The sequence below is a fragment of the Notamacropus eugenii genome, chromosome 2 (genome assembly GCF_028372415.1).
Source record: "Notamacropus eugenii isolate mMacEug1 chromosome 2, mMacEug1.pri_v2, whole genome shotgun sequence".
Taxonomy (NCBI): Eukaryota; Metazoa; Chordata; class Mammalia; order Diprotodontia; family Macropodidae; genus Notamacropus; species Notamacropus eugenii.
In genome coordinates this window covers 129,081,049-129,108,590 of record NC_092873.1, presented here as the reverse complement: position 1 = coordinate 129,108,590, position 27,542 = coordinate 129,081,049, and positions in this window count along the sequence as shown.

The following is a 27,542-nucleotide window of genomic DNA, read 5'->3' as shown; positions in this document are numbered from 1 at the left end:
ACTCTAAATGCAGATTGAAGCATATTTTTTCTTTATTCTTTCTCATGTTTATTTTTAAACTTTTTATCTGTTTCCTCTTCCAGGTAAGCTATCAGACCCCTACAGCCTGCAGCATACCAACTACCCCCCACCCCCACCCCCACCCCCGAAGTTCAGACACAAGGGTGCCTTGTGGGCCTCAAGGCAACATCAGTACAGCACCAGGTAAACAAACAGCCAGGGCTTGCTGCTATTAGCAAAAGAAGCCTGAGGCAGTGCTCCTTCCAGGACTGGAGGTTATAGAATATAATATTCTATAGGGCAAAGAAGCTGGAACTACAACCAAGAACTACTTACACAAAATTAAGAATAAAACGTCAAGGGGAAAAAATGGCCATTCAACAAAATAGGAGCATTTCAAGCCTTCATAAGGAGAAGACCAGAAATAAACAAAAAATTTGACCTCTAATATCAAGACCCAAGAGAAGCATAAACAGGGAAAAAGGGAAAAAAAAAAAAAAGAATTCAATAGACCTAAACTGTTTATATCCCTACATGGGAAGATGTTACTTGTCATTCTTTAAGTTGTTTCATTAACAGTACAGATAGAAGGAATAAATATAGAGGCTATGGGTATAAAGTGTATTTGAGGGAATGACATTAAAAAAATAAGAAATGAGAAAGAGGAGTACAATGGTACAGAAGGGAGAGGTAGAATGGGATAAATTATCTTACATGAAGAAGAGGCAAGACCTATTATGTGTGAGTTGAAGATGCTGGAGATGGGGGCGTGTGATGGGCATTGCTTGAACCTTATTCTCATCAGTATTGGCTCAAAGAGGAAATAATATAAACAATCATATAAATATAGAAATCTATCTTACCTGACAGGGGAGTAGGAGGGGAGGAGATTAAATAAAGGAAAGGTGGGGACTGACAAAAGGAAGCCCAGATCAGGGGGAGGTGGTAGACAGAAGCAAAACATTGGTGATGTGGGAAGGGATGAAAGGAGAGAGAGGACAAACAGGAGGAAAAATAGGATAGAGGGAAGTACATGGGCAGTAATCATAACTGTAATGTGAATGGGATGAACTCTCTCTTAAAAAGGAAACATATAGCATGGTGAACCAAAAACCAATATCCTGCAATATATTGCTTATAAGAAACACATTTGAAGCAGAGAGACATAGAAAAAGTAAAGGAAAACCTAGAAAGATTTGTATGCTAAGTGAAATGAGCAGAACCAGGAAAACACTGTATATAGAATCAGCAACATTATGTGATGATCAAGTATGAATGAGCTTTTTCTTGGCAACACAACGATCCAAGACAAGTGTAAAGGATGCATGAAAGGAAATGCTGTCCATATCCAGATGAGGAAGAGATGGACTCTGAATGCAGATTGAAGCACGTTTTTTTACTTACTTCATTTTTTTTTAAACTTTTGATCTGTTTCTTTTTCCACAGTCATAATGAATATAAAAATATATTTTGCATGATGGCACTTGCATAAACTATATCAAACTTCCTACTGTTTTCAGAAGAGGGGAGGAAAGGGTGGAAGGGAAAAAAGTTTGGAACTCAAAAGCTTTTTATAAATGAATGCTAAAAGTTTTCTTGATTAGTAATTGTGGGAAGAAATAAAATACTATTTAAAGCAAAAAAAAAAGAGAAATTCTAGATAATCAACAAAAGGAAAAAATATATTAAGACAACCTCTGACCTCATACAATTTTTGATACAATGAAGAAATGGCATTTATATATGGTAGTGTGGTGTAGGAGAAATTGCTGTATGCACAGGCAGAATGTCTTCCAGATTCAAGCCCAACTCTTTTTTTTTATTTGGTCCTGGGTTACTTACCTAATCTCTCTGGGCTTCAGTTTTCTTATCTGCAAATTAAAGGGTTAGGATTATATTAGATGCAACAGTGATATAGTAGTGAGCTAACCTTGAAGTCTAGAAGATTTGGGTTCAAGTCTGGATCCTGCCACTTTCTGACTGTATGATCCTGGGCAAATCATTGAACTTCTTGGAGCTCTCAGGCAAATCTATAAGACTAAGTTGAGAAGCAGGTGCAGATCCATGTGGGGAGGGAGTTTACTCACAAATTAGGAGTTCTCTGCCACTCATGATATCATAACTTCTGTCTAAACAAACATAAACAGATGTAGACTGGTAAGCAAGAGTTATTTTTTTAAGGGTTTACTATGTGAAAGATACTCCTCTAAGCACTGGATATACAAATACAAGTGAAAAGAAAGATGATACCTACCCTCAAGGATCTTATATTCTTATGAGAGAAAAAAGAAATAAAAGGGAGCTGAAAAGCAAGGGAGCAGGGAGAATAGCCCTATGAGGGCACGATGGTTCAGTCCAGAAAGTCTGAAGCACTGTTGGGATAAGAATAAAGTGGCTAACTTGGGCCCTTGTCCTAAAAGGAGAACCCCAGAAGGAAATCACTAAAGGAGAAAAGAGTTGGCATGGTAGAGGGATACTTTAGGATGAGGAGAGTCCAGGGGGTGAAGAGTACCATGGAGAGAGGTCCACTGTGTCATGGTAGCAAAATCTGGAGAGTGAGAAGTACAGCCAGGGGAGAAAGTACTAACTCCTGCAATAGCTTATAGAAGACACAAAATATGTTATAGGAGTGGTGCCTGACATATGGATGAAAATAAAAAAGGCCAAGAATAAGAACTCTTTTTCTTTTTGAATTGTCAGAGGAAAGATAAATCTCCATGACTGGGGGCTCAGGAGCTCAATGAGAGGGAAATTTTCTGATATTGATTTCTGACTTTTATAAACCTCCCAAAGTGGGACAAATGTGGATCTAAATCTTTTCTCTTATGAGCTAAAACTCAAAGTGACTGTCTGTCTGGTAGAGTGACTTAGTGATTAGGTCACACTGTCCCCCATTGTTCCCTCTTGACAGTTATGCAGAGAAATATGTCTGTAGAGTTGAGGATGGTGACTAGAAAGTAGGTCATGCCTGGTTGGAAAAAGGGAATAGTTGAATTGTAATGGCTACACTCACATTCCAAAGGTGTAATAGTCGAGCAGAATCTTGTTTTTTCACCTTCAATCAAACAAATTTAATTCTTCACAGACCTCTGGCTAGATTTTTGTTTGTTACTTTGTACTTTTAAATCCAAACTTAGGCAGCTGGGCTATCAGAAAAATTCCAGGAGAGTAAATGAACTGACAAGTCTTAACCAGAATTATCTGTAATACAATTGAGGCATGCAACCCACATGGGTGGGTTGCGAGCCACAGTGAAAGGACTGTTGAGTACCTAGGTGGGCTGGGCTGGGCCAGATGCCTTGGATGAGATGCCAGAGATCTGGGCTGCTGAAATGTGGGAAATGTACATTTAGCTTAGCTCCTGTTTGGAACTTTTAACCTGTGTAACCTAAGAAAGAGCAAATATGTATTTCCAGTTTGTTTCTTCTCCCTCTTCCATAGCTAACTCCCATGCCCCTCAGCAAAACATGGTGCTATTGGTTGACAAGATATTTAGACTTGTAAAAAATTTCTTGTATTTATTCCTTCTGCTGGCTCTGAAATCTCAACTGGTATTCAAAGATTCCTGGAGTTGAGTCCTACCTCTTCCACTAATTAATTTCCTTTGGGACCTTGGTCAATTCAATTCATTTCCATGAAGCCCAGCTTCTAGAAAATGATGTGGCTGGAGTAGTCAATCTGATTTCCTGGCCAGCCTAACATTTCTGTGATTCTATGAGCCTATATTCTAGAGGAGTGACATCCCCCTAAAAGCAAACTGGAAAAAGACAATAAAAGGAATGATGCTTTTTTCTTCTTCACTTTTGGAAAGGGAAGAATACACAGGGGTCCATTGAAGTCAGTGAGCAAAGATATGTATTTTAAATTTCATGCCTTTAAGGCATCTAAGACATATGGTGACTTTTAAGTTGAAATCTAAAAAACGATGACCATCTTCTCAGACAAGAACCATCCATTTGTCCTTAAGGGAAATTTTTAAATATTCTGTTTCCTGAGCTATTAACCTATGGTTTTTACTGTTACTTGAGAGTATTAGTAAAGTTCACATAAAATAACACAAAAATAAGGCTGTGAGAATGTTGCCATCTACTGTTTGCCGAGAAACATACTAGTGCAAAGAATTTTATGTAACACTTCTGTCAGCGATTTTTCGTTATGAAAAACACTTTAGTTTCCTATGGTATACATGTAACTCACTATTAGAAAAAACCTTTCTCCTACTGAATAACATATTTTGGAAACCCCTAGTTCATTCCATAAGCCTATTTTTTTCCTTAACATTGACCAATATTTTGAAAACCCCAGTATAAACTTGGAAATTACATACTTTATGTTTAATCAAAGCTTAGATTTTTACCTTAATTCAAAACAGTCAAGGTTGCATGCATTATTGTGGCTACTTGTTTTTAACCAAAGAAGCAGATAGGAAGGAAAAGATTTTAAAAAGGAAGTTAACAATTTTAATAAGAAACATATTTGTGGCTAACAACCTGACAAGATTTTTTTTTTAACTGTAAATATTTTATTTCAAAGAAAACATTTTAAAATATTTGTGAGGTCTCACTAAATCCAAATGTTCAAAACTTTTCATTTGGCAAGCAAAGTGGTTGTTTTGAGACAAACATTTGTTATAACCACAACAATGGGGGTTAGCGGGAGGGACAGAATATTTGCATTTCAGAAATATTTTCTCAAGAAACGACAGAATTTGTGTACTTTATGAAGGATCCCCAACCAGCAGATCAATATTTGAAAGCTTATGTTACACCAAGTTCCAACCAACTGCCATCAACAAGTGCAGATAAGTCCAACAATGACAGGAACGGCTCTGGTCCCAGCCTTATAGCCTTTAATAAGAATAACTACTGTGAAGAAGGGCTGACAACTTTTTAATTACCAAAAAAGCCTTTTACTTCTATACCTTACTAATAATTTGCATTTTAATCTTTAAAAGTGTATCTAATGATATTTTAGAGGCAGCTAGGTGGCTCAATGGAGAGAGCACTGGGCCTGGAGTCAGGAAGAACTGAATTTAAATGTGACCTCAGACACTAACTGTGTGACCATGGGCAAATCGCTTAATATATATTTGCCTTAATCCACTGGATGAAAAAGTACCAAAACATTCCAGTGTCTTTGCTAAGAAAACCCCATGGACAGTGTGATCCATTGAGTCATGAAGAGTCAGACGTGACTAACCAACAACAATGACGTTTTAAAGACAACGTAGGTTAAAAGACCACAAATAAACAAAAATGATAGAAATTCTATGGTAACTTCTACCTGTTTATCTAATATAAAGGAAATTGTCCAAAAATTTGTCTTTCAGAAAAGATGCTAGACTCCCTCTTCCCCCCTCCTGTTTATACAGTCTACTAATGGCAAAATGAAGAAGTTGTAAAATGGAGAGAACATTGGATTTATAGTTAAGAGAACCTGGTTTTATGTCTAAGTTTCTACCTGTGTAACCTTGGGTAACTCACTGAACCCTTGTTGACTTGTTTCCTCATCTATAAAATGATGTCTATGGGCTAAATGACCCTAGGATTTCCTAGCCTGATATCTATGTACTCATGAAAATGATGTGGTTTGGGGTTGCTGGGAATCCCAAAATGTCAGGATACAGAGATCTGCCTAGTAAGAATTCAAGTACTCAAACCTTCTTTCAATCAAAGTGGCAAGGTTTATTGTAATGTATTAGGCTAGTGCTACTAGGAATTCACTAGTTCCTAGTGAATCTTGGACTTTATGGAAGTGAGATTGATACTTTTAGTTAAGTAGTTTTTGGTGGGTTGAAAGATTCAGTGAAAGAACTGTTGAATATCTAAGTGGGCTGGGCTGGGCCAGATGCCTTGGGTGAGATGTCAGTGATCTAGGCTGCTTGCAAAAGACATGATATTTTCCTTTTCAGGGATTCAAGTTCTATTACCCTATCACAAGTAATCATATTTCTTTGGTATTTTGGTGGTATAATAGGTACTGCCTCACAACTAATTGAAATATTACAGATTATTCAACTATTCACCTTGAAACTCTTTGGCAAGTTTCTATTTAATAGTCCTTTTTGTCTCACATGCGTAGATTGACTAGGTCAAAGAGGTAAAAGAGGCATGCTCTTACTGAAGTATTGTATTTAGCATTTGGTTTGCTAGGGTTTAGGGTTTAGTCAGCCTCAGATGGCTAAATTTCAATAACCCAATAAATAAAAATCAATCTAGAATATGACAATCTGAGGAAGGCAAGAGTCTATAGGATCTCCATTTCAATGTTTATCAACTAAATTGTTACATTCTTAATTTTTTGGGCTGGTTTGTCTAGACCCTCTTTAGCCCTGACATAATATTGTTTCTCAAAAACATTGTCTCTTTTCCCAAATGAGAAAATCTTTGTAAAATGCTCCTCACAGTGCTTGGCACATGGTAGGCAATTACTAAATTTTTATTCCCTTCTCTTCCTTCTGAAACATGGCTCTTAAGACATTTATTTTCTTTCGTCCTGACTAGTGTTGCCTGGTTTGCACATAAATATTTCCTTTCTGTCAGTGGAAAATTCTGGCTTCTACATTTAGAGATTTTTACTGATGAGGAAGCCAGATTTAATCTCTGCATTTCATCTATGCATTCATACCCTTAAGCCAGCTTCAGTATTAGGAAAGGCTTTACCCATTTTGCATAACTAATACAGGTAAACTACCTAATAGGCTCCATACTGTAAATGATCATAGATGATGAGGCAAGTTTTCCAATTTTAATGAATTATTGTTTATTTAACCAGAGCTTAGGAACTTGATCAGTCATTATTACTAGCTTTATCTTCTATATGTCCAGATATTGATTAATTAATGAGATTGCTCTTTCATTTATTTGACAAATTCTCCTTTTCTTAAAGAAGTTTTACATTGATTATTCCATTTTAGTTTATGAGTCATGTCACATGGAGTTTGATGGTGTCCTTCTTTCCTAGTAGTGCTGTCTATCTGTTAGGGCCTTAGTGGGTCTCAAGTGGAAGAAACAGAAATAGGTAAGACCAAAAGGGCAAATAGAAGGACTTCCATTAATTATAATTAATTAGAAGAAGGTATCTTGAATAAATGTCTTTTTGAGATAAACAAAGAAGTTTAGGACTGAAAGAGAAAGAATCATTTTTTTTTTTGTAAAGGAAAAGATTTCTATTAACTTTAAAAGGATATTATCATTGTTATGGATGACCATTTTTGATAGCTAAAAAAAGTTTTAGTTAAAAGTGCTAATAATAATAGTTGGGCACGAGGTAGTGCAATGAATAAAATGGTGGGCAAGTCATTTAACATTGTTTTCCTCACTTTCTTCATCTGTAAAATGAGTTGGAGAAGAAAATGCCAAACTACTCCAGTATCTTTGCCAAGAAAACCCCACAATGGGGTAATGAGTCAGATACAACTGAAACAACTGAACAGCAACCACCACCACAACAATTTAATAAGTGTTTAATTCAGACTAGAGTGCTGATATTCCCATTAAGAAGCAACATTTTCTACGTATTCTAAATTGAAAGGACTTGTAAATGTTATGATTAAACACAGAAGAGAAGAGGATTTGCCCAGCTGAAGGGTGATGAGGACCAACAGTTAAGTGGTGAGCACAGGAGCAGTTTTGTATGATGTGGACATGTTCTTAAATGGACTAGGGACATCAAAGTCTATGGTCCAACACTGTGAGTTTCTCCAAGGACATGGGTCTTACTCCCTTATGTACTTCCCAAACAGGTTTCTGTAACCCTGCACCCACTCTTTACCATAGATATTGAGTAGATTTGGGGCATGGGTGAGAAAAATGTGTTCTAGGTTTTTATGTTTATTATGACATATTTACGCATTGACTACTACTACTTCTTTTGTCTTGTTAAGAAAACAGTTACATTGAAGACCTGAAATTGTCATTGTTGGAGGTAGATGGTTCCATGAATATCACACATTGTCTAGGTATTTCATTGTGAATATTTGGTATATGGACAGAAAATGAATTGGATGGATACTTAAGAAATAGAGTGATGAGTAGGGAAATGGTATTTTCTTTCAAGAGTAAACCCAAGCAACCTGCTGGAGTTTGAAGGTAAACATTTGGTGATAGTCCATCTCTGGGCACCTAGATTTACAAGTGTGAGGGCAGGTGACTGTGATCAAATGAGTTTAGAATGTAGTATTAGCAGATATGAAGAGATGACGTACTGTGATACATTGGTAGGTGGCTACTCCACTTCATACTACACCATCATGAATTTAATACCCATCCTAATGACAATCTAGAGAGAGGCAAAAGATATATGTGAATATGTAAGAGTATGTTAATATGAGGAAATGAATACAAGGTCTGTAAAGCTGAGAATGTCATTTTTCTTTGTTCTTAGAGTGCCTTATATAGAATAGATCCTTAATAAATGTTTCCTGAATTCAATTAGATTGATATTAAGAGTCTTAAATCTTTAGGGAGTTAGTTATTTACCTGAGTTTACTACACAGCTCTACAAGAATAATATGGTATTCCTCTAAAGGATATTTTTTCTTTTCTTTTTTTTTCCAAATTAGAATGTGAGGTGAATCAGACCAGGAGGTTTTTTCTTGGCCAGTTCTATGTACAAAATGTGATATATACATATATATGCATATGTATATATGTATATGTATATATGTATATGTACACACACACACATACATATAAAACAAAGCAGGAATGCAAGCTAGGTGAGTGGTCATGACCTTGCTTCCTTGTCTTAGCTTTTGCTCTGGCTTAAATTTATTTTCATTCTAAGCAGGAGAGGATCTTGGGAATTTCTATCAGTAAGTTAAATAGTTGTATCAGACCTAGAATTGGGATTCAGAACCAGACACTGAGATTAAAAAACAAATTTTAGTATGGAAGAACTCTACTGGCTTTTTTTAGTGCCTTTAGCTGGGTATGCTTCTGGTTCATAGCTTCTGGTATGACTAAATCAACAGCCAGATCAGCAAGCATTTAATAAATGTTTACTATGTGCAAGGCACTGTGCTAAGTAGCTGCAGATACAAATGCAAGTAAGTTGGAGATACACATGCATTTAAAAAGTAAGACAGTTCTTGTCATCAAGGAACTTAGTGGGGAAAGACAACACATAGAAGTAGCTGATAAGCCAGGATAGAGCATGGTGGCAGAGTTGGGGACTGAATGACTGCTCTGTGTGCTTTGGACTTAAGGCTGCTCTTGAAAATCATTTTCAAGCCACTGTACTCTAAATAAAAAAAAGTCAATAAACAATTTACTAAGCATTTACTATATGCCAGGCACTGTACTAAGTACTGCAGATACAAATAAACAAAAGAAAGAAAGGCCCTTCCTTCAAGAAGTTTATAATCAAGTGAGGAGACTACAGGACCAGAAAGGAAGCTGAAAAGGGAGGGCATTGCCAGGGGGCAAATAGTGGGGGACATTTATATTCCTGGTATAGAAACCAAGCAAAACCTTTAATGGAAAATGGAGAGTTTACTAGAAGTTCTGAGTAGTAAACTGTACAGGAAAGTTATGGGAAGAGTTTATTGCTTCACCTAGTAGCCCATCACTAGTAAAAGTTTGCATGTCAGTGACTATTCAAGAGCTACAGTGCTTTGTGTGAGTTCAAGTCTCAGAGAGTACCTTTCATTTGGGACAGCTTTGCTGGGAGCTCCACATGTGAGAGGTACCCTAGGTACAATATTGTACTCACTTTTGTTTCAAAAATTTGTTTTCAAGCCTGCTGCTTAGAACATGAAACACAGTGTTCTATAGAAATAATATCAAAAGTTGTGATTAGGTTCTAAGATTAACCTATATAATAAATAACAAAACTTATTCATCATAATCTTCTGAGTTCTGGGGACTTGAAGACCTTCAGAAGGGTAGCCAGGTGGTATATTGGATAGAGAGCCAAGGCTCAGACTCAGGAATTGTATACCTTTGGGCAAGTCACATAGCCTCTGCCCCAGTATTCTTATCTGTATGGGCCCTCAGGTTGTCAGGCTCCCTGATCTCTGAGTATAGGGGTCCTAAAATTCTAGGACAGGCATGTAAGAGAAGAGGGAATGTCTAAGAAAGGCCCTGACGTATTTGGGATTCATCACCATCACCCAACCCATTGGTGTTTCTGTTCCCAAGACTTTGGACAGCATGGCAATGTGAGCTGACATACAAGACTTCCTGGGGTTTATGAACAAAAGAAGGGGACACAGTCACTCAGGGGCAATAGAGTCCACAGTCACACTGCTTCAATGTAATAAGGCTTCACTTATTTTTTTTCTGTCTCTTTCAAAGATTGTTAGCTCTATAGTTGTCTAGATTAGGTTAACCTATTGAGGATGAGCTATGATGTCAGCCTTCTCTCTGGAAGAGTAAAAGATCAAGGATATCATGGGAATCAATGAAATAAATATGAAGGAAAGAGACTTAGTAATACCAGACTTTGAACTACATTATAAAGTGGTAATTATGAAAGCAATCTGGTACGGGCTAAGAAAGAGTGGCAGATCAGTGGAATAGATTAGGTACACAATACATAGTAGTAAATGACCATAGTAAATCTAGTATTTGATAAGTCCAAAGATTCAAGCTTTTGGGGCAAACAACTCACCATTTGACAAAGTGTCTGGGAAAATTGGAAAGCAGTTTGGCAGAAAGTAGGCATAGACCAATAGCTCATACCATATACCAAAATAAGATCAAAATGGATAAATTTTTTAGACATAAAAGGTGATATTATAAACAATTAGGAGAGCATGGGAAAAATGATCTGTCAGGGAAGAGTTTATGACCAAGCAAAAGATAAAGAGGATCATGGGAAGTAAAATAGATAATTTTGCACAATAAACATTTTTGCACAAACAAAACTGATACCGCCCAAATTAAAAAGAAATCAGGAAACTGGGAAATTTTTTTTTACAAGTTTCTCTGCTAAAGGGCTTATTTCTCAAATATATAGAGAAATGAGTTAAATTTATAAAAATATGATCCATTTCCCAGTTGATAAATGTTCAAATGATATGAACTGGCAGTTTTCAGAAGAAATCAAAGCTGTCCGTACTCATAATGAAAAAGTGCTCTAAATCACTATGATTATTAAAATGCAAATGGAAAACAACTCTAAGATAGTACCAATACCTATCAAATTGGCTAACATGACGTAAAAGAAAAATGCCAAATGTTGGAGGGGATATGGAATAATTGGAACACTAATGTGCTGTTGGTTAAGATATGAACTGATTCAACCATTCTGGAGAACAATTTGGAACTATGCCCAAAGTGTTATAAAACTATGTATCCCTTGTGACCCAGCAATGCCACTACTAGATCTGTGTCCCAAAGAGACAGAAGAAAAGGGAAAAGCACTGATTTACACAAAAATATTTAAAGCAGCTATTATGTGATAGCAAAGAACTGGAAATTGAGAGTTTACCTGTCAGTTGGAGAATGACTGAACAAATTGTTGTATCTGATTATGATGGATGGTGCTACAAGAAATGATGAGCAGGATGGTTTCAGAAAAACTTGGGAAGACATATAAACTGATGGAAAATGAAGTGAGCAGAATAAGAGAACACTGTATACAGTAATAGTAATGTTATAATGATGATTAATTGTGAATGTCTTAGCTGCTCTGATCAAGACAATTCAAGGTAATTTCTAATAATGAAAAATGCTAACCGTCTTCAGAGAAAGAACTGATGAATTCTGTGTGCAGATTGAAGTATATTTTTTCCACTTTATTTTTCTTATTTTTTTCCCCCTTTTGTGTTTTCAACATGGTTAATATAGAATTATGTTTTGCATGATTTTATATGCATAGTTGATATCATTTGCTAACTATTGGTCTTTGCATCATCATTTAGTACAGTCCTTGGCACATAGTAGGTGCCTAATAAATGATAGTTTACAGCTATAAATTGCCTGAATCAGGATTCAAGCCCAGGTTTGCCTGACTCCAATTCAGCGATCTATCATACCAGACTTCCCTTTTTAAAGCCTCACTGCTCAGTAAAGAGTTGGTGCAGGTTGTTGTGGTGTTGGTCCTTCGTTCTCGAAGAGGACCATGACATCAGGGAAATGATGACATGACTTTCAGTTGACTTTATTTGAGTGAGGGAGGGCTGTGCAAGGTTACCGGTGTCACTTTCTTCTCCTGAGCCATCTGAGTCCAGTGGCCTGATATTCATCAGGATGGCTGGAGATGGTCCAGGATGCAGTGGGAGACCCTGGCCCTTTCAGGCTAAATCTTATAGCATGCTCACTCTGAATGAGATACACCTATTCAATGAATAGATTTCTTTAAGTAGTTGCTCAAGGGATGGCCCCTTTAATAATAAAAAAATCAGACTGGGAGGAGAAAACCCTCAGGGTTCCTGGGTAAAAGAGAAACAATTACTATTAGTATTTAGTAAATACTAAATGGTGCAGGACACTGACCCTGAAAGCATAGAAGTTAGATAAGAAAGAGAGATGTCATCTAGTTAATTTTAAATGTCATTGTTAGGAAATGAAGGGAAAATGTTATAATAGTTAAAAGAAAAATCCCCTGAGGTTAGAAGCTAGGCAATTAAAATGTACACATTTTCAAAGTCCCTTGTGACTCTTAGGGTTCAATTTATGAAGAGGAGGAGTTTTTTTCCTTTGGATTCTCATGTTATTCTCACAATAATAACCTATTTCACCCCTCTCCCACAGAGCATGTATTTACCTATCCTGACAGTTTGGCATTTCTGTTCTGGATCAGCAGGAATGACATCTTAATACTCTGTATTTTGCAGAGTAAAAAAGAAGAGCTGGAAGGGACTTCAGAGACTCTAGTCTATTACCTTCATTTTACAGATAAGGAAACTGAGGCACAGTGAGGTTATGAGTTGTCCAAAATCACACAAGAATTAAGTGACAGGTAACATTTAAACCAAGATCTTTTGATTTGAGTGGCATTGATCTTTTCATCTCACCATTCTGTTTGTCATATTGTCAACATCTAAAGAATGCAAAATAACACACTTCATGAATCTCTTGGTTTTGTTAGTAGGGTTGTAAAAACACCAAGGGAAAAAATTTCTACTCTTTCCCTCGATGTACTCAGAGCAGCTTTTCTTTTCCTTAATTTTCTTCCTTGGCTCCTCCAATCCTGCTAAATAATTCATTAGAAGACATTTGAATAGTGTAAACCACATAGTCTTTTCCCTTGTTGGTACTTAGTCAAATTTTAGTTTCTATAATCTATGCCTATAAAATGTATCCCTTGGTTCCTCTAGCGGTTTTTTTGTCATTCTTCTTTGGATCCATCCAATTAGGCTATATATTTTTGGCACTCAGTTCTGAATACAGTTTTCCATATGTTGTCTCTATAGGATTATATGGAGAAGTTGTCTCTTTTCTTCTTGACTCAAAGTGCGTGTAATAACCCATTGCCTAATAGAGTGTGTAGATTAAATACTCAACAAATGTCTGCTAATACAAAAATCCATGCAGAGACTTATTGATAATTTATAGTCTCTCTCTCTCTCTCTCTCCCCCACCTTCTCCTATGCCTTTTAATGGTGGGTGGAGGTGGAGGGAAACTTGGTTCTGGTATTTTTGTTGAGTTGAAATTGAATTTACACTTGAAAAAAATTTCAAGATATGAAGGCCTTATTTTATCATTACTCATTCTTAGATGAGGCTCTTTCTGACATGCATATATATGTGTACATGCATATATATTATATTTATATACATATATATTCTCAGTCATTCAACAAACTAGGCATCTAATAAGTGAAAAGCACTATTCTGGGCATTAAAGATACAAAAACAATAATGATGTCTCTGCCCTTGCAAAGCTTCCATTATCCTGGGAAGTGGTGGTGGGAATAGTGCATAGATAAGTCAATAGAAATATGCAAATACATTCACACATACACAAAATAAGTATTGTATAAAGTAACTGAGGCAGGACAGTAATCCCTGGGGACATCAGGAAAGGTTTTGTGTGAGAGAAGGCATTTGAGGCAGGGATTATAAGAGGTGAAAATGAGGAGAAAAGTATATTTCACAGCTTGTATAAAGGTGGGAAATAGAATGTATGGGAAAGAGCAGTATTCTAGTTTAGGTTTCTCTCTCTCTCTCTCATTCTTATTCTTCCTTTTTCTCTCCTCTCCCTGTCTTTGTTTTTCTCTTTGCATTTCTCTCTTAATATATCTAGAGTTATACAGATATTTGTACATATAGATACGTAGAGATCTAAGTATCTTTTCTAGTTGCTGCTCCACACATAGGATTTCAGTGGAATGAGGAACTGCTATGTGAAAACACTTATCACTGATTTGGGTCAGAAACTGATTTGTAACTTAGACTCTCAGAGAGTTGTTGGAGGCATCAAGAGATTAAATGACTTGCTCATGATTATACAACGAATTCCAGAGGCAGAACTTGAACTCCTGACTCCAAATCTGGTCTTCCCTCCATAATTCAATCCTATCAGTCATAGCCATGTTTATCATATGCCAAAGTGTAATTTTTGTGTATAATAATTCTTTAGAATGATACAATTAACCTCATAATGCAAATGTGATCACCTATACTAACACTGGAATTTTAAAGAGACAATGTTGAAGCAATGTGATGTGATGGATAGATGACTGGTTTGGGGATCAGGAAGACATGGTTTCATAGACTGCGTGACCATGGGCAGTTAATCAACTTCTCTATGTCTCAGTTTCACCTTCTGTAAAATGAGAAGCTTAGACTAGATGATCTTCCAGGTCTTTTCTAACTGTAAATCTATGATCCTACGAGTTTTTTTTTCAGGTTCTTTTTTATCTAGTGATCCAGGGGTGGGGAACCTGTGACCTTGAGATCACATGTGTCCATCTAGGTCTTTGGGGGCAGCCTTTTGGCTGAGTCCAAATTTTACAGGACAAATCCCCTTTATTAAAGGGATTTGTTCTATGAAGCTTGGATTCAGTCAAAGGGTTGCCCTTGAGGACCTAGAGGGCACATGTGGCCTTGAAACCGCAGATTCCCCACCCCTGATAGCATGAAATATGAACCATATTTGATGTTTTGTTTAGTTTCATTGGGCTGAGTAATTATAATTTTGCTTTCCATGTTCTTAATGATCCCTGGGATGTGACTCAGTTTATATTGCTGTCAAGTTTCTTTCATGCAGTATTAAAAACTCCAGAGATACAGAAATATAGACTATAGAACTGCAAGAGAAATATGAGTTGACTATAGAACTGCAAGAGAAATATAAGTTCTCTATTTTTACTTCATGAGTATTTTAACTATTCTAGACCAAAAAATATCAGTTTGCTATTTAAATTAGGACCACATCTATACTTCATTGTGCCATATATTTTATTTTTAAAGTGTAACTTATTTTTGTCAGTTAAAAAGCATTAATTTTCTTTTCCTCCAAACCTCCCCTTATTATAAAGTAACGTCCTTAAGGTTACTTTTACTTAAGACTAATCTCTCACTTAAGCTTCACTCCCCCTTATTCTTCTCTCTCCCCTTTCCCCCTTTTCTCCTGTTTTCCTGTTTAATGAAATGTATTTCATTATCTTGTGTTTGCACATTTATTCCTCCTTTTATCAGTTTGGATGAGGAGGTTCAAGCATTGCCTGGTTCCCCCAATGTCTTTTTCTTGGATTACATGTTTTTTCTTTCTCATCCTGATTATGTGAGATTGAGATGGAGCCAAAATGGTGGAGTAAAGGCAGGGAACTCACCTGAGCTCTCCCCAAACCTCTCTAAATACTTAAAAAATGACTCTAAACAAATTCTAGACAACAGAAGCCACAAAAAGGTGGAGTGGAGCAAGTCTCCAGCCCAAGACAATTTGGAAGGTTAGCAAAAAAAGGTCTGTGGCACCAAAGGGAGAGAGAAGCACACTACAGTGCAGACTGGGCCCCAGCAAACCCAGTACAGGCCTTGGGGTGACTGAATCACTGGCAGCAGTGGTAGTTTCCAGACCTCTCAGCCCACAGATCCCAAAGACAACTTAGCAGGTCAGCAAGAAGGAGTTGTTGCACCTGGGTGAGAGTGGAGTATAGTCCAGTGCAGGTCACACCAGCACAGCCCCAGCCCCAGCAAACCCGGAGCAGGCCTGGGGAGTGACTGAATCAGTAGTGGCAGCAGCTGCTTCTGGAGATCTCAGCCCACATATGGTAAAGGGGTTGAACAACTTGTCAAAAGGAGATCACAGGGGTCTTTTTGCTAGCACTGAGATGGGACTGTGTTGCTTTGCCCATACTCAGATCTAGGTTGCAGTCCTGGGTGGCAATCCCAGGGCAAGGAGGAGCACCAGCATAGCTTGCAGTCATAGTGGATGGGGGACCTTCCTCACAGTTTTAGAGCAGAAAAGTGTATGATTGCTCACAGATGAGCACACAGGCCAGGAGAGTAGTAAACACCTCTCCTTAACTCAAACCATCTTGGAAGAACTGAAAACTTATTGGTCCCTAGAAGTATCTCTGAAAACAACAGCACAAAACACCCAAAGCTTAGAACAGTGTGCCCTTCACCCTGGAAGCAGAACCCCACTTTAACAACAGTTAAAAGTCAAGTAATAGACTGGAAAAATGAGCAAATAATGGAAAAAATTCTGACTATAGAAGTTATTATGGTGACAAGTTCAAAACACACACTCAGATTATGTGAGACCGTTTTCAACTCTTTGTCATCTCTCCACCTATTTTCCTTTCCCTATACTTTCTTCTTTTAAGATAATAAAAATAGTGAAACCAGTCCCAAGATCTAAGTTTCATTAGAGTCCCTCAGTGACCTCTGACAATGACAGATTTCTGAGGGAGCAAATCTTTGTTTAGCCCCTTATGTTTGATCATATTTACCTTTTTAAGTTTCTTTTGACTCCTGTGTTATTATTCAAAGATTCTACAGTACTGGTCTTTTCATCAGGAATAGCTGGAAGCCCTGTATTTCATTAATTATCCATTTTCTACCCTGTAGTATTAGACTCAGTTCTGATGGGAAGTTATCTTGCCTAGAAGCTCAAATTTCTGCCTATTGGAACATCATATTCCAAGCTCTCTGTTCTTTTTATAGTGGTAGCTGCTAAATTTTGTATGATCCTGAATTCTTTGGACTTGAATTCTTTTTTCTCTCAGCTTGTAAGAGTTTTTCGTTAACTTGGCAAGCTCTGAATTTTCATAATAATACTCCTGGAAATTTTCATTTAGAGGTTTCTTTTAGAAGGTGAGTGGTGGATTCTATTTTCACTTTGCCTTATGGTTCTAAGAAACTTGACAGCATTCTTTTATGATTTCTTGAAATATAGTGTCTAGACTCCTTTTTGTTCTTTACTCTCTGATAGTCCTTCAGTTCTTAAAATAGCTTTCCTCACCCTTTTTTTTGGTTAGTGGTTTATGGTATGAGATACTTCAGATTTTCTTTTCTTTTATTCAGTCTTTTGACTTTGTTTTAATATTTCTTGTTGTTTTATAAAGTCATTATCTTCTCTTTAGTTCATTCTAATTTCCAGGGAGATTTTTTTTCCTGAATAAGGTTTTATACTTCTTGTACCAAGCTACTAATTCTGTTCTCCATTTTTCCTTCTGGCAGTCTCATTTCATTTATAAAAATATTTTAAACTCTCTGTCTTTCTCTTTCTGTGTCTCTCTCTGTCTCTGTCTCTCTCTGTGTCTCTCTCTCTCTGTCTCTGTCTCTGTGTCTCTCTCTCTCTTTCTCTTTCTGTCTCCCTCTCTCTCTCACTCATACTTTATCCCTTCCTGGAATTCTAGTAGAATTTCTGCCCAAACTGTGCCTTTCTTTGAGGTTTTGCTTACCAATATCTTGAAGTCATTTTCTTCTTTTGGGTTTGTGTCTTCTGCTCCAATAGTGATCTGATCCAAGGCAAAACTGATTGCTGCCCTCTTTGACCTTCACTAGATCCTGACCAGGTTGTACATTCAAGCAGCATATGTGTAAGCTTGGTCCTGGTTGTAGTCCCACTGAATTCATCCATTATCAACTAGATGGCAAAATGCTGGTTCAGAATGACAAGATTACTGCTTTTGATCTGGGTTTCCCACTTTAGTTGTTAGACTGAACTGAAAGCTGAAACTTAGGTATTCACGTTATTTAACTTTTTAAACTTATTTAACATAGCCTAGGGACAGTGATTGCTCTTTAATTTGGAATGCTATACCTAGGCACAGTCTCTCACTCAACTCTAAATTTCTGATCCAAAACTAGCCAGTTGACACAGTCTTCTGCACTTTGTACAAGGTCAGATTTCTGTGTTTGGCACGTCTTACTTTGGTGAATAGCTTTACCTTCTCTTTAGTTCTTGAACTAGAATTTTCCTTGTGGAAGTTCTTGGCTAAACCATATCCCCAACGTGCACAGATTTCTCTTTCTATCCCTTCTCTGTATGATGATGTGGGCTGGAAAAATGATTGCTTATGGTTTTATCTTGGCTTTCCCAGTCAGGATTCTGTCTGGTACATTTTCTAGATCTTTGTGCAAGAGTTTTAGGAAAGTGCTACATTGTACCTCTTCATCATCTTATCTCCTTAATGATAATATTTTTGAACCATATGTTTAATGTGTCTTCTAATTCCCTTGATTAGATACAGTTTCTTTTTTGAGCACTATTTTAATTAGCTTTCATATGTAAGGTTCTATCCTCTTTCCATCCCCTGAGGATTATTCAAGACACAGCACTGATCTTTCTCATTACAATCTTTTTTTTTTTTTTAAGCTGGTCTTGTTTTAACCAATCCTTTAGTTATCACTTCTTTCTTCCCAAATCTGTGTCTCTAAGCCTAAACTGTCTCAAGTTCCAGAACTATTTCCAAATAACTATAGGATATCTCACCTTGAGTTTCCTGCTATGACTCAAAATCATTCAAGTACACAACTGAACTCATCATCTACTTCTTGAAAATTTACTTTTCAACTTCCTTATTTTTGTTAATTGCACTGCCAGAATAACACTTAAAAATTAACACACGAAGCCAGTTTTTAGAGTTCACTATTTTGTCTTTGATAGTACTTCAAAGCATATGTTGAATTAACATGGATTTTCTCTCTGATGTTAATTTCAGTGGTTAAAGATGCCCCCTCCCTGCAAGGAATAGTATATTTGTCTGATTTATGGAGAATGGAAAAATTTATGACCCGACAAGAGATAGAGAACACTATGAAGTACAGAATGGATAATTTTGATTACATCAAATTGAAAAGTTTTGTGCAAACAAACTCAATGCATCCAAGATTAGGAGGAAAGCAGAAAACTGGGAAAGAATTTTTGCAACTAATATCTGTGATAAAGGCCTCATTTTGAAAATATATAGTGAACTGAGTCAAATATACAAGAATACAAGTCATTCCCCAATTGATAAGTAGTCAAAGGATATGAACAGGGAATTTTCAGAGGAAGAAATTAAAACTATCTATAATCATGTGAAAAAATGCTCTAAATTACTATTGATTAGAGAGATGCAAATCAAAACAACTCTGAGGTATCACATCACACCTATCAGATTGACTAACATGATAAAACAGGAAGATGATAAATGCTGGAGAAAATGTGGGAAAGTTAGAACACTAATTCATTGTTGGTGGAGCTGTGAGCTGATCCAAACATTCTGGAGAGCAGTTTGGAACTGTGCCCAAATGGCCACAAAAATGTGCATACCCTTTGACCCAGTAATATTGCTTCTGGGAATCTATCCCAAAGCAATCATAGAAATGGGAAAGGGTCCCACATGTACAAGAATATTCACAGCAGCTCTCTTTGTGGTGGCCAACAACTGGAAATCAAGGGGGTGTCCATCAATGGGAGAATGGCTGAACAAGTTGTGGTACATGAATGTAATGGAGTACTATTGTGCTATAAGAAATGATGAACAGGAAGACTTCAGAGAAGCCTGGAGAGACTTATATGAACTGATGCTGAGTGAAAGGAGCAGAACCAGGAGAACTTTGTACACAGCAACAACCATAGTGTGCAAGGAATTTTTCTGGTCGACTTAGTACTTCACTGAAATGCATGGACTTAAAAAATTTCCAATGGACTGTTGAGACAAAATATCTTCCACATCCACAGAAAGAACTATGGAATTTGATCGTAGATAGAAACAAAGCATTTTCTTTTGTATTAAAAAAAAGATGCCTCCTCCCAGATCCAATTTTTCTTAGCTTGTTTTATTTCTTCTAAACTTGCTTATCTCAAAGTTCAAGAAAGGCATGACCTTTTCTCAAAAGACCCGTAAATTCATTGTTGCAGGAATTTCCTCTGCCAAGAAAGACCATCATTACTCATTACCCTAGTTAATGGCTTCCATTAATTTCTTGACATCCCTGCCCCACCTCCACAAACAAAACAAAACATCACTTTGTAGCTAGCCTTTTGGGGATCACTTACCCAAACTTGACTGGTCCTCAAATAAGAGGCACTGAATATATCACAGGGCATCTACATAGATCTTTTCCATCTTGATAAAGCCTAAAAGATCTTGGGTTTCACTGGTATAGCCTTTAGGAACTCAGAATTCTTAATATTGCCCAGTGATTCATCAAAGTGTGAATTTAGTAAGGCGCCCATCATTCTAGAATGTTAGGATTTAATAATAGTTGATATTTGTCACACACCTCAGGATTCATAAAGTAATTTCCTTACAATAACCACATGAAGTAGGAATAGGAGAAAGAGAGCAGGCTGGATTGCAAATGAGAAATTATGTAGTATGCTCAATGATTGCAAACTACTCTCTGACAACACACACACACACACACACACATAACCCTTTTAATATTCTTCTGATGATGCTCTATGACTATGAATGAATCATGGAACTCCACAGTCTCTGAAGAATTACAATTGCGGCCAAGCCAAAGGACAAAGAAGAAACACACAGTGAATGTAAAATGATGGCAGCATATTGCTAATGATGACTTGCATTTAAGAAACAGACAAAATAAATCAGCCAGGAATGTATAACCAGAAAAGGACCATTATGCATTGAAAACAAAGGAATATTTAAATTAATTTATATAGCATGGTCATTTTTATCATATTGCTTCATCCTACGCAGGAAAAATTAATATTTTTTTCAAATTATTTAGGTCTGTCTTTATTTCTGTACACAGTTTTGATTGCAGTTAGATAGTCTTTGTATGTATATTGAAAGGTAGATTTCCAAAGTATTTTAGACATTCTATAATTATTTTAATGGAATTTCTCTTTCTGTTGCTTCCTGCTGGGTTTTATTAGTATTATGTAGAAATTCTGATGATTTGTGTAGATTTATTTTATTTCCTGTAAGTTTGCTGAAGTTATTGTTTCAATTAATTTTTTATTTGACTGTTTAGGGTTTTGTAAGCACATCATCATATCTTCTGCAAAAGTGATAATTTGGATTCTTCTTTACTTCTTATTGCCTCATTTTCTTTTTGTTATCTTTTGGTATACCAGAGGATTAGTTTTAGAACTAAAAAAAATAAAATTCATATGGAAAGAAAGATAAATCAATTCTCAATAGAAACAATAAAAACAAATGAGAACAAAGGGACACTACTAGTTCCAGATCTCAAATCATACTTCAAAACAGTAATTATTAAAACAATTTGGTAGTGGTTAAAAAAATGGAGGAATTGATATCAATAAAATGGATTAGGTACAAAGTCTACAGAAGCAAATGTATTTGGTACCCTGACATTCAAACTAAAAACACCCAAAATACTGGGATAAGGATTCATCATTCAGAAAAAATAACTAGGAAAATTGCATAGAAGTATGGAAGAAATGAAATTTAGGCTGACATATTACACTTTGTACAAAGATCAATTCCAAATGGATGAGACCTAGATATAAAATGTTGCATGATAGATAAATGAGAGAAATATGGAAACAAGTACCTATCAGAACTATGAATAGGAGAAAAGTTCATGGCTAAAAAAATAGAGAGGATCACAGGAAATAAAATGGCTAATTTTGATTACATAAAATTGAAAATTTTTTTCACAAACAAATCCAGTTGTTAAGATGAAAAGAAAAACACTTGTAGGGAGGAAAGAACTTTGCAGCAAATTTCTGTGAAAGGTCTCATTTCCCTAACATAAGGAACTGATTCAATTTATGAATCTGAGCCACTTCCCCAACTAACCTGCCCAGCAGATCCTGAGGGAAACTGACTTACTCTTTTCAGTTGTCTGTTGATGGGCATATGCAGCCAGTGCCTTTCCTATCAGATGCCCTCTTGGGCAATCCCTATACATGCATGATGGCTGTACATTCTGACGCGTGGAAAAGTCAACTGTGCTGTAACCATCAGCAACTCCATGCAGTATGGAGGACAAAGGCAGTGTGAAGATGTAGGGCACAGCTCAAAGACTTCCATGGCACAGCCTGATTGCTTGAACTGAGACAACTGCATCTGTTCCTGCAAGTTTCAGCCATAAGGTTGAGGCCTGATTGTGGGTGGGGAGGCCGGTACCTTTTCCATCTGGGAACTGGCAGTCATCATCCTCTGTATCAAGGCTGAGCTTACATCCTTGGCATTTGCCTTGAAAACCTGACCATCAGTCTTGATGTTAAGGTCTGCTTTTCCTACTTCGGTGATAGCAATATTGTTGTATGGGACCTGCAGAATCAGGCCATGATCAGGTAGTTCTACGACCACACAGATGGGGGGCCAGTTGCATCGACATCTCTAATGATGGGGCACAGCTGTAGAATGGGAACTCCGACAACACTACTCACCTCTGGGACCTTCATGAAAGCTGAGAGTTCCTATAGCACGACTTCTCACATCTACTTGGACAACTGCCCCAAAGGCAACTGACTGGCTGGCGGTGGGCATGGAGAGCAGCGCTGTATAGATCCCACATGTCAGCATGCCAGACAAATTACAACTGCTTGAAAGCTGCTTCCTCTCCCTCAAGTTCACCAATCATGAGACATGGTTTATAAACACTTAAAAAAAATCTGATCAATGTCTAGGAAGACAGCATCTTCCAGTCAAAAGAATCATCAGTCCTGAGCTGTGACTTCTCCATGGACAACAAGTTCATTATCACCAGCTTGGGGAATAATAAGACCACAGTCTGTGAAGTCATCTACTAGTGAGGTGGCCTCTATGCTAGCTTTCCCTATGCCTAAGCCTCCCTTTCAGCAATGTTCCAAAGAATTCCTTGGGACTTGCGAGGCAGCTTAGGGGCCCCGAGGCAGCTCCAAGACTCAGGTTGGGTTAGGTTGCTCTGATGCACAGCCCCTGCCAGTCTGTCCTCACCTGAACCCCAGGGGACCTCCTTCACCCCGTAATGGGAACTTTTGATGTTTTGTGTGATCTTTGGTGTTCATTTTGTACTTCATGGGTTCTGTTATTTTGGCTCCCTTCTTTTAGTCTGTATTTAATAAAATGACAGTGGTACAAGCAGGCAATTCATACATGGCTTTAGAGCCTTGTGAAAAAAATGCTTCAAATCACTATTAATTAGAGAAATGCAAATTAAAGCAATTCTGAGATCCTACCTCCCACTCATCTGAGTGGCAGAGATGACTACAAAGGAAAATGATAAATGTTGGAGAGGTTCTGGGAAAACAGATACTTTGGTGCATTATTGGTGGACCTGTAAAAGGGTATAAGCATTCTGGGAAGCAATTTGGCATTATACAGAAAGATACTAAACAATGTGTGTCCTTCGACTCAGCTGTTTCACTGCCAGGCCTATATCCCAGGTAGGTTTTGAACTTAGATTTTCCTAGCTCTATCCATTGTGTACCCAAGTATCTGAGAGCAGAGCATTTTACTAGCTAGACACTTTGGGAGAAGATTCATTTACATAAAAGCTCATGGTCTAGTTAATGGGTTACATGATATCTGAGGGGAGTGAAAATTGTTACCAATTTAGGTTTGGTATTGGGATACTATTTTCTGAGATGAAACAGTGGTTAATTTTGGCTTTAAAGAGGAAATAAAATCTGTGTCATCCTTTTAACTGTTTTTCCTGGACAATTTCAGAATCCAATCTCTTGCAAGATTCAAACTTTTAAAAGGGGAGGAGAAGACATTTGAGGTACAAGGAGCAGTTTGATCAAGGAAGTGCCATGATATTTATGCATGAAATTTTGTATCAGGCATAGACTAGAGAAAGAAGAGAGCAGAAGCAAGAGTGTTTGTTAAAAGGCCATTGCAAATAGTCAAGGTAGGTAATAGTATGCTGGTAGGGCAGTGGCAGTGGATCTCCTGATGAGGGGACAGATGCAAGAGACATTGTGGAATTAGAAGCAGTCATTTGGTAAGGTTAGGAAGAGGAAAGAGACAAACAAAGTCTCAACTTTGCAACAAAGTTGCAAACTTTGATGAACAAAGATGCAACTGACAGAAATACTGCAGTCAGAAGAAGAAACAGATTTAAGAAAAAAGATAAACTCAATTTTGGGCATGCTAAATTCAGGGTGTTAGTGAAACAGTCAGTGATGCTTTGTCAACATTTGGAAACAGGTGTAGATATTGCAAGAAAGGTCAAGGTTAGAAATATAGATTTAGGAATATATCTTAAAGGTAGGAACTGAAGTTATGAAAGTGAGTGAGCTTACCAAGTGAAAGACTATAGAAGACCATGGACAGATCTTCGGAGGAATATTGATTTTTAAGGGGTAAAGAAAAGGAGTATCTAAATAAAAAGACAGAAAGGCAGTAGAGAAGAGTAATGGTTAAGAGCAAGAAAATTGGTTATCTCTTTGATTAAGTGAGAGTATTCAGATGGGGATAGTCAACAGTTCCAAATGCAGAGAATGGGAGTACTGAGCAAGAAAACAAAACAAAAAATGCTTATTGGATTTGGCATTTGGAGGTTACTGGTGATCTTTAAGAAAGCAATTTAGCAGTATTGGGAGAAGAGAGATTGCAAGTAGTTGAGTAAGAGTGGACAGTGAGGAAGCATAATTATTAGATGAAGGTAATTTCTTGTAGGAATTTGTCAGCAACGGGAACATAGCTAGCAGTTAAGGTCAAAGCCAAGGCTAGTACATATCTCAAGACACCTCTTCTAGGATTTCTGATACTATACCATGATCTCTCTTAAAGGAAGAATTTGGTAGATTTGAGCTAGAGGTTTAGATTTCCTAAGTGGTTAGGGAAGATGCACATGACTTGAGGAGAAAAGATTTGGAGGGACTTTGGAACCACATTATCCTTTCTTGGCTCCCTGTGGCTTTTCTCCTCACCTCCATGATGTTCAAGCACTTATCTCTCACTTCTGTAATGCCTTCTGCTGTGAGTGAACAACCTGAAAAACACATTTTTTTGAAATCTAAGAATGATAAAATTTTGTAGAAACTTTATCAAACTAGATAAGTTATATTTGATATGATTAAAAAGTATGCATATAGGCTATTCAATTTGTTGTGGCTTTTAAATACTATACCAAAAGAATTCTATAGTAGAGTATTTTCTTTTAAAAATTATTTTATTATCAATTATTAAGCATTCTTTTTTTTTCTCCCTCTAACTTTTGTCATCCATTGGAAAAAAGATAGAAAGAAAGAAATTCAGAATCCATGTATCATATAAACATTTTCCTACACTGGTTATGTCCAAAAATTCTTTTCTGATTCTGAATATCATTCCATCATCTCTCTGTCATGAGGTAGACAATCCTTATCTTTGTCAGTCCTCAGGAATGATGGTTGATCATTCAATTGATCAGAGTTCTTTCAGAATAGTTAATTTTTACAATATTGATGATAGAGTATAAATTGTTCTGTTCTGCTCTTTTCACTGTGCACCAGTTCATACACGTCTTTCCATGACTCTGAAATCTTTTCCCTCCTTTTTTACAGCACAGTAGAATTTTATTATATTCATGATTTGTACAGACTTTTCCTAATTGATAAGCACCCACTTTGTTTCCAGTTTTTTCCATCACAAAAAGAACTGCTCTGAATTTTTTTTTACATTTGGTGTCTTTTCCACTTTGAATTCTTTAGGATATAGGTCTAGCAATAGTATAACTGGGTCAAAGGGCATGTACTGTGTCATGATTTCAGTGTACTTTATATTCTGTGAGCCTCTCCGTGATTTGTTTGGTAATTCTTTCCCTACCCATAAAGCTGAAAGACAATTTCTTACTTGTTTCTCTAATTTGTTTGTTCTGTATCCATTTGGAGCTTATCTTGGTGCCAAGTATTTTGCTGGTCTAAAACTAACTTCTACAACGGGTGGGGAACTTGTGGCCTCCAGGCCACATGTGACCTTCAAAGGGCTACACTTGAGGACCTAGAGGGTCACATGTGGCTTCAAGGCCCCAGGTTCCCCACTTCTGTATCCACAGACTGTTGTCTAGTTCTCTAAGCAGTAATTTAAAAAAATTAAATGGGAAATTTTGTATTTATAGAACACAGGTTATTTTTGTTTATGTTTATAGAACACAGCAAACAGAAGAAAGGTTATTAGGTTCATTTATTTCTGTATGTTGCTTATCTCATTTGTTCCACTGCTTGATATCTCCATTTTTTAACCAACACTAATTGTATTGAGAATTATTGCTTTGTAGCAGTGGAGATCTGGTACTGTAATGCCCTCTTTGCTCGTATTTAATGTCTTTATATATCTCTATCTTGAGATTCTTAACCATATGTGATTACTCATAGATTATGTTATTATATTTTTCAGTTCTGTAACATAATATATTGATCATTTGATAGGTATAGAACTTAAAAAAGTAAGTTAATTTAGGTAGTATTGCCAGAATTACCATATTTGTTCATGCTACCTACTGAGCACTTATTGCATTATATATATATATCTATGTCTTTATTTCTATAATCAGTGTTTTGTAGTTTTGTAATTCTTGTGATTTTCTTGATGGTCTCAAGCAATTTGCCACATTCTGCAGTTATTTTAAATGTAATTTCTTTATCTTTTCCTGAAGGGTATTATTGGTATTGTATAGAAATACTGATGATTTGCGTGATTTATTTTGTATCCTGCAAGTTTGCTGAAGTTATTAAAAGTTTTCAACTAATTGTAGTTAACTCTATGGCCAACTAAGACATAAAAGTTATAATTTTATTTTTAATTTACCTATGTGTATTCCTTCATTTTCTTTCTCTTGGTGTTTTTCTATAGCTAGTACTATGTCAAAAGTGGTGACAATGGATATCCTGATTTTTCCTCTGATCTTTTTGGGAAGGATTATAGTTTATATCTTTTACATAGAATACTGGCTCTTTGTTTGATACATAATATATGTTAAGAAAAGGTCCTTTTATTCTTATTTTTAATTTTTTCTTGAAAAACATAAATTAGTGTTGTACTTTGTTAGACACTGTTTCTCCATTTATCGATATAATAATATAATTTTGTAATATGATTAATTAAATTTATAGTTTTCCTAATATTTAACTAATCCAGTTAGAAATCTAACCTGTATATAGTCTTCAGAGTTCATTAGGGAAATAGGGCTACAAAGTATCTCTTTTTTTTTTGAATCTCCTTTTTGGTATCAAGATCATATTTGTGTTATATAAGGAATTTTATAGGTTCCATTCTTTTATTATTTTTGCAAATTGTT